Source organism: Centrocercus urophasianus, unplaced genomic scaffold (genome assembly GCF_019232065.1).
Source record: "Centrocercus urophasianus isolate 14NV4802_14NV808 unplaced genomic scaffold, USGS_Curo_1.0 seq_16, whole genome shotgun sequence".
NCBI classification, from domain to species: Eukaryota; Metazoa; Chordata; class Aves; order Galliformes; family Phasianidae; genus Centrocercus; species Centrocercus urophasianus.
Window position 1 is genome coordinate 5,794,184 of NW_024884711.1, and position 8,421 is coordinate 5,802,604.

General features: G+C 47.0%; 1 protein-coding gene across 3 annotated transcripts in view; it reads right to left on the reverse strand.

Annotated features, from left to right (window-relative positions):
- ZDHHC3 (zinc finger DHHC-type palmitoyltransferase 3) overlaps nt 1-8,401 on the reverse strand; it is a 29,627-nt gene extending 21,226 nt beyond the window's left edge. Inside the window, exon 1 of one of the 3 annotated variants that reach the window (XM_042816876.1) lies at nt 8,363-8,401. The gene's annotated coding sequence lies outside the window, so the exon portion shown is untranslated. Of the gene's footprint in view, nt 1-540; nt 2,633-8,362 lie in introns of those variants that run through there. The other 2 variants (XM_042816875.1, XM_042816877.1) reach the window with 2 other exon arrangements.
- Nucleotides 8,402-8,421: the final 20 nt, after the last annotated feature.

Genomic DNA, 8,421 nt, shown 5'->3' on the forward strand with positions numbered 1-8,421 from the left:
GCTGACTCCAGCCACCCCCACTGAGGAAAGGCAGCGAGCGCTCTGATGCAGAGCACAGTGGCCAGGTGGTGCCAATAGGAGCAGCTGTGGAAACACGTGGGAAAACCATGGGGAAAAAGAACAGAGCAGAGCCCCTTCTGCTGGGTCAGGCCCAAGGAAGAAAAGAGAGCCTGGGGGCTCAATCTGCACAAACTGCTGAGCAGTAGTGGTAGCAACTCCTGAAGCAGCAACCATGCAAAGATTTTTATAGAACTCTCCAGTCTTGCCTGGACTGCGCTCTTCCCTTCTCCACTGGCTTCATGGCCCCTTGGAGTCTGCTGCTCCACTTCACTCCATCCCTTAATTGCGTTTGCTTCGCCCCCCTCTGGAACTCCTGGAGGCTTTGCAAGTGCCATTCACACACCCAGCCACTTCTTCTAGGGACATTCCTCAAGAAGTGTTTGCACAGCATTCGAAACACTCAAACGCCACAACCGATGTGTCAGGACCCACCTTCCACAAAAATGGGCTTGGCTACTAAATACACTGAATTGCACGCACCCACAGAAGGCTCAGCTGCCTGCCCCCTGAATGCATAAGGATTGGTTTCATCTCTTTCCAAAACAGTGCTCGTTGCCATCTCAATTCAGAGAGAGGAAGGTGATGCTCACCGCTAGTTACATTTTCTGCCAAAAAGGTCACACTGAAGCTGTTTTTGCATTCAACTGTTAAAAAAACAAAACAAAACAACAACCCTAAAACATACTATTGATTAGACAAAATGGATGAATTTTATAGGAAACCCAGTGAGATCATAAAAGCATCCAGAACCTCAAGCTTCTCTCCAAGCATTTACTCAGTTCTGTCCAGGAGAAGGAACAGCTTTATTTCAGAAGCACCAAGCTCCACAGCCATGCTGTTGCCCTACCCAGACAGTAAGGAGGATGACAACTTGCTTTCTGCTGTTATTTCAGGAGAGCCAAATTCACAGAAGGACATCGAGTTTCTCATGGCCTAAGGGTAAGGCTGTTAATGAACAGGGTGATTAATTAGGTATGTTCTTCTATTTCTGCCATTAACACACAGTACGCTACCAAGTGAAACAGCTTGGGATGTTTTAGGAATCTGATAAGAAGTCACATGGGTTAATGTTACAGCCTACCAACTTTACAGCATATCACACAGGATAGAAAAATCAAGATTAAAGGAGTGCCTGTGTATCTCAATTGCTTTGGTGAGGAAAAAAATAACAAAACTAGCTTGCAAAACTCACCCACCACACTGCAATTATGTGTTTTAACCACAGCTATAGCTAAAGCTCCTGACAGCAGACACTTTAGGGAGAGAAGCATTTCATTTCCAGAAGCAGTGATTACCCTTACAATCTGCTGGCCTAAGTTCTGACAGATGTCTACCTACCAGCAAACCCACATCTTTTCCCTACACATTCACCATGCATGCAAGGATACACATTCACACAGACTTCAAAAGTGTTTGAAAGACTCCCCTCCCCAAGATAACAGCCGACCTTCACTGCATTGGTTAATAATCTTACTAGAATTATTACACAGGTTTGCCAGCTCAAAACAAAACTGACAAAAGACTCATGCCTGACAATGGTATTTTAACTGACTGTAACATAATGCATTAAAAGTATGAAAAAACTGCAATACAGATGCTCAGTTTTCAAACTAAAGTTTTAGACCTGACATGTGAGGTACAGCAGCAAGCTGGGACAGCCTCGAGCACTGACTTTCAGGGTTTTCTGCCTAGACCCTGTGAGACACCTTTGTATTTTTTTTTTCCCCTGGTGTTTTGTTTTCCAAAGCAAAGGAGTGAAAGGATCACAAGAAAAGCCAACTCCCACCAACAGAGGAATGAGTTTGACAAGTCACCTTAAGGTCAGTCCTGGCTGAAAGCTAGACCAACGCATACAGATTACAGCTGTGGGCTTAGCCCTGCACAGCACACTTCTGCAGACAAACAAAATGCAGAGCTAAGCAGAAAGCTCTCTCACTCCAATGGAAGTTATCCCAGAAATAAAGCGCAAAATAAAACCATTGCTGCAGAAGTGCCAAAGAAGGAACTGGTAGGATCTTGGAGGCACACCAGTGCCAGTAGGACACTGGAGGCACCTCACCTGAGGGTCCAGTTTCTGCAGTACAGAAAGGAAGCCAGTAAGATGCAGCACAGGCCTCCAACACTGACTTCTGGCTGGAGGACAAGTGTGTTAATTAATGCACTCAGTTACTTAAGACTGCTTTCAGAGTCATCACTGAGCAACAAAATGAAAAATCAGTAATTGCTATATGAACACTATTCATTACTCAAGAAACGCTTATGTGTTTCTGTGTACATTATTTGTATGGAACTTCTTGTGTTGCAGTTTTTGTCCTGCCTGTTCCCATCCATTTGATTCCCACACTTTTGATGTTTATAAACAGTGATAAAATCCCAGCCTTCTCTCGTCCAGGCTGACCGGTTCCAGGTCTCTGAGCCTTTCCTCATAACGGATATGTTCTGCCCCCTCATCGTCCTGGTGGCCCTCCATTGGATTCTATCTGGAAGTTCCCCCTCCTTCTCGAACTGAAAAGCCCAGAACTGAACACAATACAGTGTGTATCCTCACCAGGGCAGAACAGAGGGAGAGGATCACCTCCCTCGACCTGCTGGCCACACTCTTTAATGCATCCCAGAATACCATTAGCCTTCTTGACCACCAGGGCACACTGCTGGCTCATGGCCAACCTGTTGCCCAGCAGGACCCCTAGGTCCTTCTATGAAGAGCTCCTTTCCAGCAGGTCAGCCCCTAACCTGCACAGATGCATGCAGTAATTCCTCCCCAGGCACAAGACCCTACACTTGCTCCTGTTGAAGATCATCAGATCTCTGCCCAACTCACCAGCCTGTCCAGGCCATGCTGAATGGCAGCACAGCCTTCTGGTACATCAGCCAGATGTATACTCCTCCCCACTTTGCATCATCAGTAAACTTGCTGAGGGCGGACTCTATCCCTTCATCCAGATCATCTAACAGCCATGCTATCTGAGCACAGAGTCTCAGCTCCCCTTCCACATGGTGAATGTTTTTAATTCCTTGTTCTGACCTACATAAACATCTTCTTGTTTATGCTGGCTAACCTGGAATTTTTATATTAAAAAAGAAACAGGGATTGTGGCATGGGGGAGTAACTTGCCCTGGCAGCCCTGCCCTGGAATCACCCTGCACAGGAGCTCATTTTGTCACACACAGCTTGGGTGTATCAGCCCCTCATGCTCAGGAGCACACAACAGGTGAACACCAGCAGCAAGGACCTGATCACTGCATCAGGCTGCAGGGAGGCCAGCAGGTACGTCAGTGATAGCAAACGTGTCCACTCAGCTCCATGTCACAGTGAAACTTTTCCTTCTTATCTGGAAGGCATTTAGCACCACAGGAATAATCCAAGGAATATGTAACATACGCATTAGAAATGTAAACAAAATAAATTAAAATCCACTTCCTGCTACAATGGACACTTACAATACAGTTACACCTTTTATAAATTAACTGTATTTGACCTGACATCAATCATGTAAAAAAACCAACAAACTATTTCTGATGGCCTGTAACTGCTGAACAACACATTAAGAATGAATGAAGAACTGATCTGGGCCTTCATCCAGTGGGTACCTGAATGCAGTCTGATGTTCTGACCTCACAACACGTACACAGCTCACCGTCACCCAGCTGATTTGCATCTCATTACTCATGCTGGGAAATACCTCAGTATGACCTGCCACACTGCACTATTACAGCAAAGACATTGCAAGTGTTTCCCCTATTACAAGTCCATTCAACATTAAACTGTGGGGAGGAGTTACCTGCACGGACTGCCAAGTTCTGCCTGTTGTATTAAAGTGATTTTAAGGGAAAGGGGAAAAAAAAAAAAAAAAAGAGAGAGAGACCATGGCAAACTCTGTGTCTTTCTTGAGGGTTTGGTTATTATTACATTGTTTAAGATGAACACGTTCCTGAAGAGAGTTTTTCTAACACAGAGAACTAGAGTTTACTGACAGCATTTTGAGAGCCCATAAATAATTATCAGGTTAACTTTTTATTGTCATCAGAAGAAGGAAGCAAGCATACATTACTGGTCACCCTGTATTCACAACTGCTACACTAAGTGATCTTTAGGCACCAGACATTCTCTATAACACCAATAAGTAACCTACTCTTGCATAAATACACATATAAACTGCAAGCTTATTTTGAAGTTCATTTCAGTCTTCAGACATAAAACATTAATGAAAACATTAGGTATTTAAACTTTCTTTGCAACAGAAATGAAAGTGTGTTTTCTAACTAACAGGATATTTACCTTTGCTTCTCCTCCCACACTTTCATACAGCCCAGATCTAACAACAAGCTGTCAGAACCCACCAAAGCAAGTTCCAGCAAGAATAACAAGGAAATACCAATATTCCATGTATTTTTTCTAATGGTTTCTGAAAACTTTTATCTGATCGAGTGGAATGAGAATGCTGTGAATTTTTAGCCATCTGCTGCAGATCCATCCACACATCCATCTGCCCAGCACTCTGCAACTCCTGGCATACAGAACCCTGCAGGGCCAACGGGACACTTCGAGCAGCTCTGTGAAAGGCAGCTAAAAAAAAAGCAAGCCTACTATCAGCAGGTTTAAATTTGCTATAGAATTGTACATTCATCAAAATGTTTTCAAGACTCCGCATACAGTTCAAAACAAAACAGACCCAAACTACCTCTCTCCAGTAAAATGCATAGGGAAGGGTTAGGCCCCAGGATATTAGCACTACACCAACCACACTCTGTTTGACTCAGATCAAAACGACACAGGGCAGAGTCCGTTCTGCCAGCCCGATTGCAGCCACCCCAGGAGCAGGAGAACAGCATTATGCCTGGTAGAAACAAGCTTAGATTTTTCTTCTGGAAATTCAGGCCACACTTAGGGAAACAGTTTCAGCCTAATGAGAGAGTACAAAGAAGGAATGACCTCAATGACACCTGCCAGATCTAGGAACTCCTGCCCCAGGGCCAACACAGACAGGCTGGGCAGGGGTGGCCGCATAGGGCACAAACCTCACAGGTTTCTCACCGACACCACTGTAAAAAAGTAGCAACTTCTGCAGTGTTAGTGGAATTCCGATAGTATAATAGTAAGGAAAATAAGGCCACGTTTTCTTAATTAAAAGAATGTCTGTGGTACACAGTCTCTCAGGACAGATGGCAACAGCTTCCTGGCTAATGCCTATATCATTTCTGTTTAACCAACAAATACACATTGTATAAATAAATTATAACGCAACAAAGACTCGCCAGAGAGTCTTGAGTAATTGACAAATAGCTGCACCTCCACCTACACAGCCTTTTCGCTGCTGGCCTGAGAGCAGGAAAAAAGGCAATGAGAAAGCAGTTCCTGTCCAAGGTACACAAGCACAGGAGAGTGACTGAACCAGGTGACGAGGAGATGCAGGTCACACAGGCAGTAAGGAATCAGGTCAGGCCCACGGTCTGATCCCACATTCAGCCATGTCAATCAGCAGTTGTCAGAGAGCTGCAGAGATGTCAGGCCCTGTGAGATGTGACAGGAGCTGCCCCAGTTTGGATGCTGACTCAGGACTTGACAGCAAGCCACCGGATCAAGGGAATTGAAATTCTCCATTTGTCCTGCATCAGCCTTTTGAAAAAAGGGAAAGATGGAAAGCAAAAGGGGAAGGTTTCCCTATACAGTGGGTATTGTTATTAATGCTTGTGTTAAAAACCACGCTGTTTTCATGGCATAAAGAATGTATTTTCCAGAAAAGTAGAAAATAATTGTTGGTTTTTACACTTTAACTATCTCAATCCAGAACCAGAACCATCCCAGCCTGAAGAATATTCTGAATCACTCAGGTGAGCCCAAGATTTGGGTCTTCCCTGCTGCTGCTGCAGGCCCTCCAGAAGCACGAACCAGTCGCTCAGCTTCTCCTATTGTTTCCCCACTTTGGCCTACACTTCTTCCTTACCACATCAGGGACTTTCACAAGTGGATGAAGGCTTCAAGGCACTCAGTTTTAAAATAGCTAAACAGATACAGAAAGACACAGGGTGTACATTAAGTAATGCACTGATGAAACAGTGACTGAACAGATCATCTCTAGCTTGTGGAGGCCTCAAGTGAAAATTGGGGTTGTCACAATCCAACACGATGATGTTAAGAGTTAGCCAGGGGAGAGCTCTGGTGCCACTTTGGGAACTGGAAAAACCTGCACGTTCAGAGCTGTCCTATATTAAGGGATTTCAAACAGAGAACTTTTCAGTTGCAAAACAGCATTACTTTTGCTCAGTGTTCTGCTGGCAGACACAAACAGTCTCTGTCTTCCACTTTCTATGGGTAAACATTAATTTTGTTATCCTTTGAAATACTGAGATGCAGAAATCAGCCTAACTGCAGAACAGAATCTATTGCCTGTCTACTCCATGCTACATTCAGTGACCCGAGCAGTCACTGCAAAGATCAAAGATGTGCATCACACCCACCCTTACCCCGCTACAGCCTTCTCACCTCTGTGTCTCTGTTGGGTTACTGCAGCCTTTTCACTAAGACTGGAAATAAGGCTGCAACTGTTTCTTTTATTATTAAGTAGCACAGTGCTTCACATTACCTTTATTCACCACAACTGCTTCAATCTGTGCCCATTTGTTCTAACTTCCAGAAGCTGCACCACATTTAAGCCTGGTTCCTCTTACTGCAAAACTCACAATGAAACGCACCATCCACCACCAGGCGAGCAGCACAAACATCAACAAGAGCCGTGCTCTTCCTCCCATTCAACATTCCTCCCTCAGCCACAGGACACTAACACTGAGCTTTCTGCACCCTTCCTTGCAATTAAAGCTCACAGAGCAGCGGTACCCAAGATTTGCCTGGCTGAAGCTGCGGCCCAAGGCGCTGTCAAGCACCTGGCTCCTGGGGCAATGCCAGAAGCAGTCCGAGGGAGGTCTCCCGCCCCTGCATACTGGTCACCTTCTGCATACTGGCTGGGAGCTGGCCCTGCTTGGGGCCTTAGTGTCCGCAGATCCAAAGCTGCCATCCTCCTTTGGGCTCCCTCTCAGAAGGGCAATGTGTGAAGCGCTCCTGGCAGGCTTGCTGCACTGCAGCTCCAAGCAAGGTGCCGGCTATCTTTTTTTCTTCTCATCTGCACAATCCAGGAAACAGACAGCTCTCATCAGGAAAGCTCTAACTTCTCATTTTCTCTAAAGCAACCTGGAATTTCAGATTAGTTATGTGCACAAAGCAAATGTGATGCTCTGGGTACCACATCATTCAGCTCTGGCTTGCTTCAGCCAGCTAAGCACAGGGCAAAGAAAATAAAAAAGGACAATGTTATACATTGTCATGTATTGCATTACAAACCATCTGCTCTCAGGAATGAAAAAAAAAAACAACCAAAACCCTGTATTCCAGTGCATCATTCCAAGAAAAAGGTCACTGTACTCTACAGGGAGACAGGGAAACCATACCCTGACTCAGATAACACCAGTGGTGGCTGGCTGGGCGCAGCCACCCACGTGTCAGATCAGTGAGCGTGACTGCCCATTGCCAGCACCACGGTTTCCTTGATGAGGCTGTACCCCACTACAGACGTGCCCTAATAGCAAGGCTGCATGAGCACATTTCTGTGAAATAATGCAACACATGGGTTTAAACCACACTGATCACACAGAGCTGCTGGAGCTGCACAGGAAGCAAATATCCTAAGAAGTGAGCTTATGTTTGTGAGAACAGAGCCATCTCTGCTTGGGTATGTGCGCTGCCATGGGCTCAGATGGGGCACGGCAGGTGCGTTTTGGCTGAGGGTTGTGGCACTCATCTTCCCCCAACCTGCTCCAACAGCTGGAGTAAATCATGCTTTGGCATTGTCGTCTGTCACCTAACAAGCAGTTCCAACGACAAACACGTATCCTGTCTGCAACCACACTTCTCACAATGAAAAATGGCAACAGAAACGCACAAGGCAATTCGCCGCCCGTGCCAAACGCTGCTGGAGGTGCCCCCAACCTGCAGGCACATCGCACCACCGCCGCTTTCCCGACCAGTAACCAAACAGACGGAGCTCGCAGACCGTACCCCGCCCAGCGGGGTGACAAACGTCGCCGGGCCAGAGGCAGCGCTCGGAGCCGCGCGGTACCCCGGGACACATCGCGGCGGGGCGGGAAGGAGGGCAGGGCGGGCAGCGCGGGCAGCGCGCCGCGGCCTCCCCGCGTCCTCTTCCACGGGCCGCTCTCGGAGGCGTTCCCGGCCGCATCACCCCTCACCTCACCTCACCCCGCCCGCCCGGCGCGGAGTCCCGAGGCCCCGCGGAGCGGCCCCGCCACCTACCCGCAGGCCGCCGCCCGCCGCCCTCACGCCGCGCGCGCCCGCCGCCGCAGCCTCCCAAC